At 35.1% G+C, this 11,392-nt stretch overlaps 1 long non-coding RNA gene across 1 annotated transcript; it reads right to left on the bottom strand.

The window, feature by feature from the left end:
* Window positions 1–10,350: 10,350 nt before the first annotated feature.
* On the bottom strand, window positions 10,351–11,358 carry LOC139692442 (uncharacterized). Its single transcript, XR_011701759.1, has 2 exons — window positions 11,137–11,358; window positions 10,351–10,981 (listed from the first exon to the last, which is right to left on the bottom strand). It is a non-coding gene; the product is annotated as an uncharacterized lncRNA (long non-coding RNA).
* Window positions 11,359–11,392: the final 34 nt, after the last annotated feature.

Raw genomic sequence — 11,392 nt, 5'->3', positions numbered from 1 at the left:
ATGGAGAGTTAGTGATGCCCAACGCGAAGTAGTCCCTCAGATAACGGATACCTGTTTAATATTCTTGATTTAATACTTAATTATATATATTTTATGGATATTTTTATTTCTTTTACAGGAAACAGTAACGAAAAATATCGGGGTAGTTCATCACGAAATTAAAAACAGTAATTATATTACATAGGTCACGAAGGTTTACAAAAACCTCATAGATCAACTGCGAGCTTTTTAAAAAACTTGATTAGCCTTCCATCGCCCGTTTTAAATAGGGAACCAAAAAATACATCTTCATTATAAACAATATTTAAGATAATGCACACTAATGTGCAAAATAAAATGGATGTATCAAGACGCGGTCTACTCGATTCAACAATTTTAGTCAAAGTGATACCCTCGAAATTCTATTTCAGCTATCAGGAATGTTATATTTATTCCGTGTTTCAATTTAATTTAAATTTTTTGTCCATTTTTTAAACAAAAGATATTCTACACTAATTAGTTACTTCGAAAAAAATGTGCAGGTAGTACTGATGGTGCTTTCGCGCCGAATTTGAACCCTGCGAATAAGATGTTTTATTCAGTAAGATGACTTTAAAGTGTTCTAGTTTTTAGGCATTGGGTAAAAACAAAATGGTAAATTATGTATAAATGATATAATTTAAAGAACCTCTTCGATATTTCTAATTGATAATGTATAAAATTAATTATCATAATTTCACAAAATTGAAAAACACAGCAGTGTGTAAAACACGAAAGAGGCTACAATCATGATGGTAAACAGAGCAACAGAAAGTTGAAGGTTATAAATGTCATTATACATGATAGATTGATTCCAAATGAATAAACTTATATATGGGAATTGCAAATGCCCATCAACACAACATCAAGAACTAATCTTGTTCCCTGTTGATCATACAATCATGGTCAAATTTAATCTATAAAGGTAAGCACCAAAGAGAGTGGCACAGGTCTGTAAAAATTAAAAGGAAGGAGTCAAGTCATTGACATAATAAGTCACATGTTAGCTGGAATCAGCTGTGGATGACAAAGCAATCTGGAAAGACTACAACAGAAAAGCCGAATAAAAATAATGAATGAATCAAATGAAAATAAAAAATATCTATTGATTTCACCTAGTTAAACCACTGACACCAAAGTAGGTCGGTAAATTATATAGACATATTCTTCTTAATCGCATTTTAATTTTCAAAAAAGTAGAGAAAGCATCTTGACAGACATCCCAAGCCAAATAACTTGCTGGAAACCACATTGAAAATATATATTCCAGTCTAGTGTGTCCCAATGGTGATTTTATTTAACCTATCACTGGATAGTGGTACGTACATAGTGTACCTATGTGCACATTTAGAACACGCTTTGTTTCATCAACATGTAACAAGAAAATAGAAATGACATTAAAAGTGATGGATCTTTTACAAAGAAAGTTACATTTAATCCTAAAATGTTTCAGGCTTAGCAATAATAAAAAATACCACACCGCTACATAACTATTTAATATCTATAGGTCAATGGATCAATTAACCTAAATGAAAACTTTAGCATCATCAATCATCTTCCACTTCTTTCCACCATTTCCGCAGCCTTAGAAGCTGATAAGAAGATTAATGATGATAATTCAGACCTATTAAAGGAATTGTTATAGAGTGATTCAACTCCATCACAAAAACGGTTCAAGATATTTCTGACCCCATGTTATCTTGGTTTCTAAGAAATGGATCTCAAAAGAAGAAGCCTCATCCCTTTATATTTAGTAAGCCACCAAAATCCAGGGATGAGGCATCTCATAGCTTATAAGACGTTTATTCATACCTATGGAGTCATATTGTACAAATATTATTGGCTCAATATTTAGATCAAATTATTCAAATGACAAAAAATCCCCAGCTATTTGTAATAGTACCTAATTTTATTTCATCTAATTTAGACAAACCTTTCAGGAAGTAGTTGTTTATTGAAGAAAAGATCATCAACTGCTGCACTCATTTATTGACGCATTTAAAATTCCTCCCACAGTTTGAATTATGCTGAACTCCTGCGACAGTCACTAACATTTATCACTAGAACTATGAGCAAGTCACTTTTGATCCACTTATCATTTAATTCCAGTCCGTCTTCCCAGGTATTTGTTGATTTGAATTAGAATACAATTTCATGGCTTCATTTCATCCAAATGGCTTTATTCTCAAGAAAAATGATAATCTTTTTTAGCTTTCAAATTTTCAGATCATTATTTACTCAAGACTATTCTATCCCAATATTTTACAACTAAAAGTAAGGTTTTATCTACGTACTTTAACTCTGAATTGGTAAAGAGTTGTTTACCAACACAGCTACAAGCCCAAGCCTGTATAAGCCTATCATCAGAAATTTCCTCTTCTAATTTTTCCCCTCGACAAATATATGGGGTGAAGCAGTCAGCATGTCTTCCAGAGCAGCCATCATTCTTTAACATGGGTGCCAGCAAATTATGTGGCAATAATAGTAGAAAAGACATTAGGTACCAATAATTGTAGCACTTTTTAAGTCCTAGAGGAGTGCAGTTGTTTATAAAATATTTGGAATGGATGTGTACCCAGGAATAAAATTGCGAGATTAAAATTAGAAGACCAAAATCCTGAAACAAAATGAGTTCATGTACCTTCATAAAATTGAATCAGCCAGCAACTCCAGCATTAGCCACTAAAACATCATGATGAAAGGCTTGGGCCTGCTAAAGCCAAAAAATATAGTCATAACAAGAAAAACAATTTTGCATAACCAGTCAATGAGCTGGAAGCTCCAGATGGAATAAAAGGATGACCATGTCAAAGGATGATGCTTGTGTAAGTTGACAAGATCAGAGCAATCTTTTGAAAGAAGCCTCAAGTCTCTTCATGCAATGCAAAATATTGATTAGTCTGTTACCACTCTGTATGTGTATGACATCCTACAAGGTCTGTCCCAAAAGTAGTAGAACTGAGTCGATAAATATAATGAATTGCCATAATTGATACATTCCCTCAAAAGTCTTCGAAGTAACACCCTTGTGCACCCACACACCGCTGCCATTGGGTTTTCCGCACCTCGTAGCCTTCTAAAAGATAGCGCCCGGGATGCTGCTAAGCTCCCTCATCACAGCCTATTGTAACACTTCCACCAAGTCATGGTGATATCTTTACAGCATGGATTTGAGATGTGGGAAGAGGAAGAAGTCTGATAGGGCATTGTGTAAAAATTTTGGATACTCACTCACATGGTCGAGCTCTTGGCGGATCCACGTGCGAGTTTCTTTTTGTTCATCTGAGAACACTCGTGGCACCAACTTCGCACACATCTTTCTCATGTCCATGTTTTCAGTCACAAGTAGATGCACATCATTTTTAGGAATGCCAAGTTCATCGGGAACCTTGGGAATACTTCATCTGTGATGCCTGTCCAACAAAGCCTTCACTCTTGAAAGATTTTTGTCACATAATGAGGACGAAAGGTATCCTGAACATTCGGCCTCTTCAACATCTTCTCTTCCCTCACGAAACAACTTGCGCAACTCAAAAGCATCCAATTTACCCATGGTATTATCACCATAAGCTGTTTTGAGCATGTAAAGAGTTTCTTTCCTGGTTTTACTCAGTTTAATGCAAAATTTGATGACGTAGTGCTGTTCCAATAACCGGTCGGTAAACAAGTCATACTACTTTTGGGACAAATCTTGAATGATACAAAAAAAATTCTGAAACATATAATGTAAGATTCTGAGACTGAATCTCACATAGTAGATAGAAATAATTTCTCATCTAAAATTCTTAAAAATTCAGTTGATTTTATCAGATTCAAGAAATTAATTGTAGAACAGGTTGATTGAAGATGTCATTTTTCCCACCCACGATAAGGGGTCAGAATAAAATATTGCTCGTCTGGCCGCACTAGGAGGTGAAGGTGTTTTGGGTCCAGGGCAGTCTGGTGTGTAATCACCCCCTGCCACGCACCTTGGCTGTGGCTTGCAGGGTACTAAATAAATTTAAAAAATAAAATCAGTGACCTCTCCATAAAAAAGAACATAAAAGAGTTAGAACTCGACTCTATGGTCTGAGTAGTGGGGGTTGCTGTTTTACAAGCATGCCACATGATTGGCTCAGAGATATTTTCAAAGCTCATTCTGAATAATATTTTCAACTTAACTCATTCTCCATGAAAATGCTGACATGGGATGAATAAATATTACTGTTATTACTATCATCAGAAATCTTCCTGATTAAAAATACTAAAAACTCAAAAAATCTGCTCACATGTCTGAACCATGGAATGTTTTAATTTCTAACAGTTGAATCTGCAAGGGGGAATGGGATGGTGTGGTGGTTAGTGCATTGGTTTCTCACCCTTAGGGCATGGGTTTGTATCCTAAAGGTGGCTGGATTTTTTGGTGGCATTCTGATCCATACTTGGATTGCTATGTTGAGAGCACTTCAAGTGTATGCTGTCTATCAAATGTCACTAGATAGATAGATAGATTTATTTGCCATTGAACAATACGTAATTGCATGGGCTTCTAAACTGTGGATCCCTTTGAACCTAACTTTAAGATTAGGCTAATGCTGACACAGTGTTTCTCTTCATCCCTCCTCTACTCCCTGAATATCCTACCCCTACTGAATTCTCACCTAAACCTAATTGTGCAAATGAACTTAACTCTCCAGTGCATCCCCCTAATAACTACGACTACACAAATCTTTGACCTTCAATCAACAGCTGCTTCATTGAAAATAGCATTGTAAATTTACTTTGTCAATTCTAGTAAAACTTGACACATAAGGGGAAAAAGTTTTGGATGGTATTTAATAAGGATTGAACATGCATTTCAAACATTTTCCCATAACTGGGGAAAGATTATTTGCAAAGAACAAAAACCTTGCTGATCACATGCAACAATTTTGGTGAAGAAACTTATTTATCCTTTCAGAAGCAACATGAGAAAATACACTCAAAACAATTCTGATATGTCTAGTTGCTAGTCTGCCAGTCAAACCTACAAATTAACAAACAAATTACCTCATCATTCGAAGAAAGGACAACAAAGCAGTGCCAGTGGTGGGTACCATTGGGAAAGTGCAACTCACCATCCCATCATATAACTGAATCAGTGAAAAGAAAGAAAAATCTAGAACTCCATAGCCAAAGACAATGTGAATCAAGGGGACTGGTTCTGGACCCTTTACCTTGATGTGTGAATTTCACATGCTTAGTATGAGGGAGATCAATCCTCGCCTATAAAACCTTTTTGGGCAGATTAATGCAGTGTTGGCAAATTAAATTGAGTACGTACAACGGGAAAAGTAGAATATGCTTTCAAATTCTTGCAGGGAATGTATCGTATATTAAAAAGAGAGAATTAACTATTTTCAAGTAAACATTAATGAATTAATATATTTTTATAGTATGGATGAGGATGACTAAGAAGGACCTGTTTCACAAATTTTTAGGCCCCAAACATATAAAATAGCAGTACATTATGGAAATAGTCCAAGGAGAACATACTTATGATAGTATTTTGGTATTTTTTTTATTTACACAAAATGACTGTTAGTAGCCTGTCAAAAAAACTTGTAAAAAATGTAAGTTCATTAGCCATCTCTTCAATTTATATGATTAAATGGCCAATAATGAACTAAAATATAAATTAAATTAAAATGCAGACTAAAGTTCCCTTTCAATGTGAGCAAACTTGGAAGAATATTCCAACTGAAACTTGTAGATATAGTGAAAAATATAAAGGCCACAGAATAGTGTAAGGGAAAAAGACAACATAGAATACAACTAAACAGAAAAAAAACAAGATGGCTTACATACACAAGAGCCCCACAGAGACAAAATATAAGGGGAATATGGAAGGGGAGGTCTCATGGTGAAGTCTGGGAGGAAATGGACAAGTACATATGTCAGGTGGATGGACTGGACATATCTCCTCAAGCAACCAAAGACTCAGATGCCTGCCCCAATATATATTCTATAGGTGGCTAAGATAGCCAACCAAAGCATACTTAGAAAGGCAGGACAGTCTGAGATGGATGGTCGGCTAAATTGGCTGCCAAGGGAACATACTGCCTGGTCACAGTTTGTGACGGTTTCTTTATTTTCAAATAATTCACATAAATATCATACCTGTAAATTTGAATAAAGGTAGGATCTGCAAAGAGCAGGCCTCCTCTGCAATGCAGTGCAGCGAGAACAGCCTGGTTGTCAATGTAAATGGATACAGCGCAATGGGCGCATAAAGGTATAACAAATCATAGGCCAAGTAATGCAGCAGTGGCTTTTGCCTGGCATATGGGTAGCTTGCGCTCTCAAGTTTTGGCGTGTTTAAATGCTAGCGTAGGTGACACAATGGCCCATTGCCATGGCATGGGTATGGATCACATGATAAATAGCAGACCTGGTATCTCAGAGAGCTCTCAGGGAGGAGGCCACTAGAGAGAGGATGGAAATCTGCAGTCAACATTTGAACTGAGGGACTATGAGTAAATGTGTGAATGGTGGCATGGGAACATTTTCATTTGCATAACATGGGGCACGATACCCATTAATCTTAACCATATCTAGAGGGCTTCCCTATGCCAATGGTGGTGATTCTTAAATACAAACCAAAATTCAACAAAGTGAAACTGTAAATAGCCCACTAAATGTAAAAGGAACTGAGAAAAAGCACACAATCCGAAAGAACTTCTAAAAGTCTTATGTTGACTCAAAAGTAACTCAGAATTAGCATTTTCAATTTTTCCCAGGAGTCCATTTTTAGATTCTCTAATATCTAGCTTACAGAAAGTATCTTGAGTTAAGGTGTTTTTGTCCAAGCATTTTTTGTACAAGTACAGGACATGTCAAAGAAAATATACAGCTGCAAATTATAGTTGCAGATATTCATCAACATGGTAGAACATATGCTTTCACAGATATTCGCAGTTTTTTTAAAAAAAATACAACATATGATTCCATAGGTGCTGTTTATGGACAAAGACATCCACGGTAAAATTTATCATTACTGATTATAAAGGATAAAATATTAACAGTACATAATAATGAACTTTTTAGAAAGGAAATACAGATTTTAGCAACCAAACTCTGAAATGGATCTTGAGAAACATAATAATATCTTAAATTCTTTGTCTATTTTATAAACGTGAATTCCATTGTTCAAATTTACATGTTCATTTCATCAACCAAATGAAATTTCCCAAGTTAAATTTATGGGCAATTATGTTTCAAATTCTTTGCCTGGTTATAGTTAATTTGAGTGTCATGTATGGTTTAGAAGTATGGGTTCATACAAGTGGATGTTTCCAAATTAGCCATGGTGCGTTCTTATTAATAGTAGCATAAGAGATGGTACATAGAATCACTGACTGATATTTTAGTGTTGGAACTCTATACTGGCCATCAGAAAAGGACATTAAAAATTAACTGATGATTTAAAAAACAAGAGTTTTTCAAAGCTGCAAGTGAGCTTCAAAACATTGATTTGGATGAATTTTCATAATTGCCTCACCAGTTAAAAAATAGAAAAAAGACTTACGCATCATGAATTGGAGGATCAGCAAATTATTAAACTGCACTAAATTTATTCTTTTTCTCTGGGACCACAAGCGTATGCTGCAATGATCTGTTAAAATTTACATTTTGACTATGACATGGTATTACCCAGATAAAAATACTATAGGGCTGTTTACAAAAATGCATTTCAGCATTCACGATAAGGTAAGTCTGATATTGCTACATTCATGGCTTTGTGTTCATCCAAAAGAACATTCCATCATATTGAGATTGATGCATCACCATCCTATAGCATGAGTTGAGTGCTGGTGTACATGTAAAATTATTGCCTTATGTCTTGCGATGCACTTATTTCATGGAAGTTAATTTACCTGTGCTGCAGGGATGGATGAGCATGAATCAGAAGAGAATTTAAAATCGAAGGCAGCTGGAATAAAAAAAGGTAGAAAAAGGAACAATGATCTCCATCAGGATGATTTTCATTGAAATGCATACATGTACTTAATGCATTGCATATGTACTACATTGTGTGGTCAATACTCAAGACAATAGACTGCAACAGGTACTAAATGGGACTGTAAGTGAGAATAGGCATGGGACATAACTATGGCAAGACTCCATCATAATTTTAACACAAATGTGTATCAAAGACTCTCATGAAGACCCATAAAAAAATTAAATCTCTTTCTGGGCAAATAACAATATACATGTATATTATTTAGTAGCTGAACACAAATATGTTTCCATATTTTCTGCCTTTCAATAAAAACTAAAACCAATTTATTAAAAGGAAAAAGCATATAATTTCTGGGGGTCTAAAGGAAGGTATATGCATTTCAGATGAATACTCTAGAGCCTACGCCTTATTTAAACACAGATTCCAACTCTGGTATTTGTTGGACATCAAGCAGGACAGGGAAGTAATGGTTTCAGACTTAGTATAACTTCATGATGATTGTGAGAATAGTAGTCTTACTACCTTTTAGTATCATGAAATATGTATGATGGCACTGTTGTAACTATGACAATAATAAAAAGAATATACTCAAAAAAGGATAATACCTAATTTTAATTGTTAACCCAAACTGTTCCTTCTGTGCACATTCAGTGTGAGGCAATATAACTTCCTTTTTTCAAATGCAAAACACTTTCAAAAAAGGAAGTCATGTTGCTGCATCCAGTATTTTCATGCTATTATTATTGGGCAGCGAAACAAAGCCATGTTCAATTCGATAACCAATGCTAATGCATATAGGCACAGCACATGAGGTTGTAATGACTTGAGGATAACAGCCTATAACACAGCTACGTTTGCTAAGAACCCCTGTTATGCTGGTGTGAAATTGCAGAAATCATTACCAAGAGAAATAAGGAAAATAAAAATATTTTGTCATTTAAGTCTCAAGTTTATCAGTTCCTGGGCGAACATCAACACTGTATGGTGGATGAATTCATGCCTCTCTCCATCTAGATAAATAATTGTATTCTTATGTATGCTGCTACTGCTCCAGTTTACTGTTTTTTTAATTATTGAACAGTTGTATTCAAACTCTGATTGCGATGTTTTGCATGCAATATTTGCAATTAGCGTGACATGTTCCATACATGTCTTTTGGGAACCAATAAAAATCATCATTAATCCATCAGTGGCAAAGGTATGGGACCTCTGACAGTCCTCAAGGGGAGATGGAACATTGTGAAAGCCATGAAAAATTGCCTAATATCTGTACTAAGCAAGACAAAAGGTAACCCATGTGGGAGGAGGAACCTGAATATGAATAGAACATGAATAGTTCTAACAGATGCAGAATTCCAAAAAATCACAGCTGCTGCAATAAAAACAATAATGATGCTTAAGTCAATTATCAATTGATCAAGGAAATTGATTTAAGACTGAAATACACACGACAAAGTATAAGAAAGTCCTGGGTACACTTGGTTGCATAGGGTTTCAGCCAGAAAACCCTGAAGAATTATACAGCTCAATTGCTCAAATAAAGATTATAAGAACCATATTGACCTTATCACCAAACAAGGAGGAAAACCATTATGCTAATGTCAAGAGGGTTTCTTTAAATATCAAATAAAAGTTTTAAATGTACATGGGTCACAAAAAGCCAATGCAGAAACATAATAAGAAAAACTGTTGAAGGCAGTTATTTTTTTACACTGCAGGCTAAATCAGCAAAATTATCCATTAGGCAGTTGAATACAGGAAACTAATCATTAACCCACCTGATATTTAATTGTTACAATGGGACAAGGAAATAATAATAGGAAATGACCAAGTGCCAGCCTTCCGGACCGTTTTTAGGGGAATAAAGGTGTTACAAAATCAAAATAAGTAATTAACTACTACATTCACTTCAAGTAATTATTAGAAATAAAAGCAATGTACTCCATATTGCCAGGAAAAAGAGTGAAATATAGGGTCATCTGTGTCCACCTTGCATAACCAATGGAATCATTTCCTTCATTACTTTCCAAATATAGACGTCACCCTCGGAAATTTCAAGGAAATAGCTTTATGAACATTGTGGGGATCGTGGGGGAGTTATTTTAAATATGAGGGAAGTACACATAAAATGTGAGTGGCTTACTCATTGGTTCTATGAACAAAATGGCAGCAAGTGATGAAAAAGAATTAACATAAGTACACTACAATTACTACACTCGAGCTACGAAGCACATTGAAGGGGATGAAATGTTGTAGATATCAATCAAGTCAGTCATTAGGAGGTGTGCATACTTAATCTCGAAAACTGAGAAATGCACAAGAGAACATCAATCACTAAAAACGAATTGAGAAACCATTAAATAATAATTACTTTTATTGGTTCCATAACATGTTTACAGGTATAGAATAGGTCATTAGATTACACCACACACTACATTATGAGTCAGATTAATACAAATACGTTCATTAAAAATATATGAAATCATCAGTAAAAATGTACCGCGTACAAGATAATGTTGTAGTACGAGTGTGTTAAGAGATTTCCCTTAGTTTCCTTGGTAAGCAAGCGAAATCCACACCTAAATGAATAGGAGTCTCGATAAAAAGGATTAACTCATGAGTGGCAATACTGAATTCTTCAGAGGCTTTGGTATAGTATTCATGGACATCATTTATTACAATGAAATACACTTCTGTACTGACAAATGAAATAATTGAGAGAAAAGCGTATACACATTGTGAGAATTTCCGAGTCCGATTTAAGACGGCCTATCGAGTATTTATTATTTCAATGTGTGCACTTTGTGGCCGATAAACCAGAGCAGAAGTTTAGACTACGACTTCACTAGCTTGATTTTTCATTTGGAAGGATGTGGTCGAGTACAATTAAACATTTTTCTTCTATCACATGCATCGACTTCCGATGAAAAAAAAACATTTTCTCTCAATCGATTACAAAATTACCAAAAACTCATTTAGGATCTGAAATAAATGAAAACGTATGAACGAAACATACCTCTGCAATACTAGCAATATATTGACATAAATAAACAACGGATACAACTAAATGTAACAGCTAATAAATCCAGCACACGAGCATCTAAATTGAGGGCCGGGAGTAAATAATTCTCAAGGACCTTTCTGCACAATGTACGATGAAAATTAAATAACAACAGATATCAACCACTAGATTCTTTCCGAATGACCAAAGGACGGCAATCAAGATAAGTTCACCCTCACAATATTTGAGATTGCTTCCTTGACATATCACTAGAGGGAATGAAGTCTTCTCAATCAGTCTGCCACATCAGCATTGCAGGCCACATGGGCTAAATTTGTATGCACACATGGACCGAAATTTCAAGTGGAATTAATTGAATATTAATTTTTAAC

This window comes from Hetaerina americana, unplaced genomic scaffold (genome assembly GCF_022747635.1).
Source record: "Hetaerina americana unplaced genomic scaffold, ioHetAmer1.1.p SCAF_4, whole genome shotgun sequence".
In the NCBI taxonomy this organism is placed as follows: domain Eukaryota; kingdom Metazoa; phylum Arthropoda; class Insecta; order Odonata; family Calopterygidae; genus Hetaerina; species Hetaerina americana.
The sequence above is the reverse complement of the archived record's forward strand: the minus strand, read 5'-3'. Positions and strand labels throughout refer to the sequence as shown.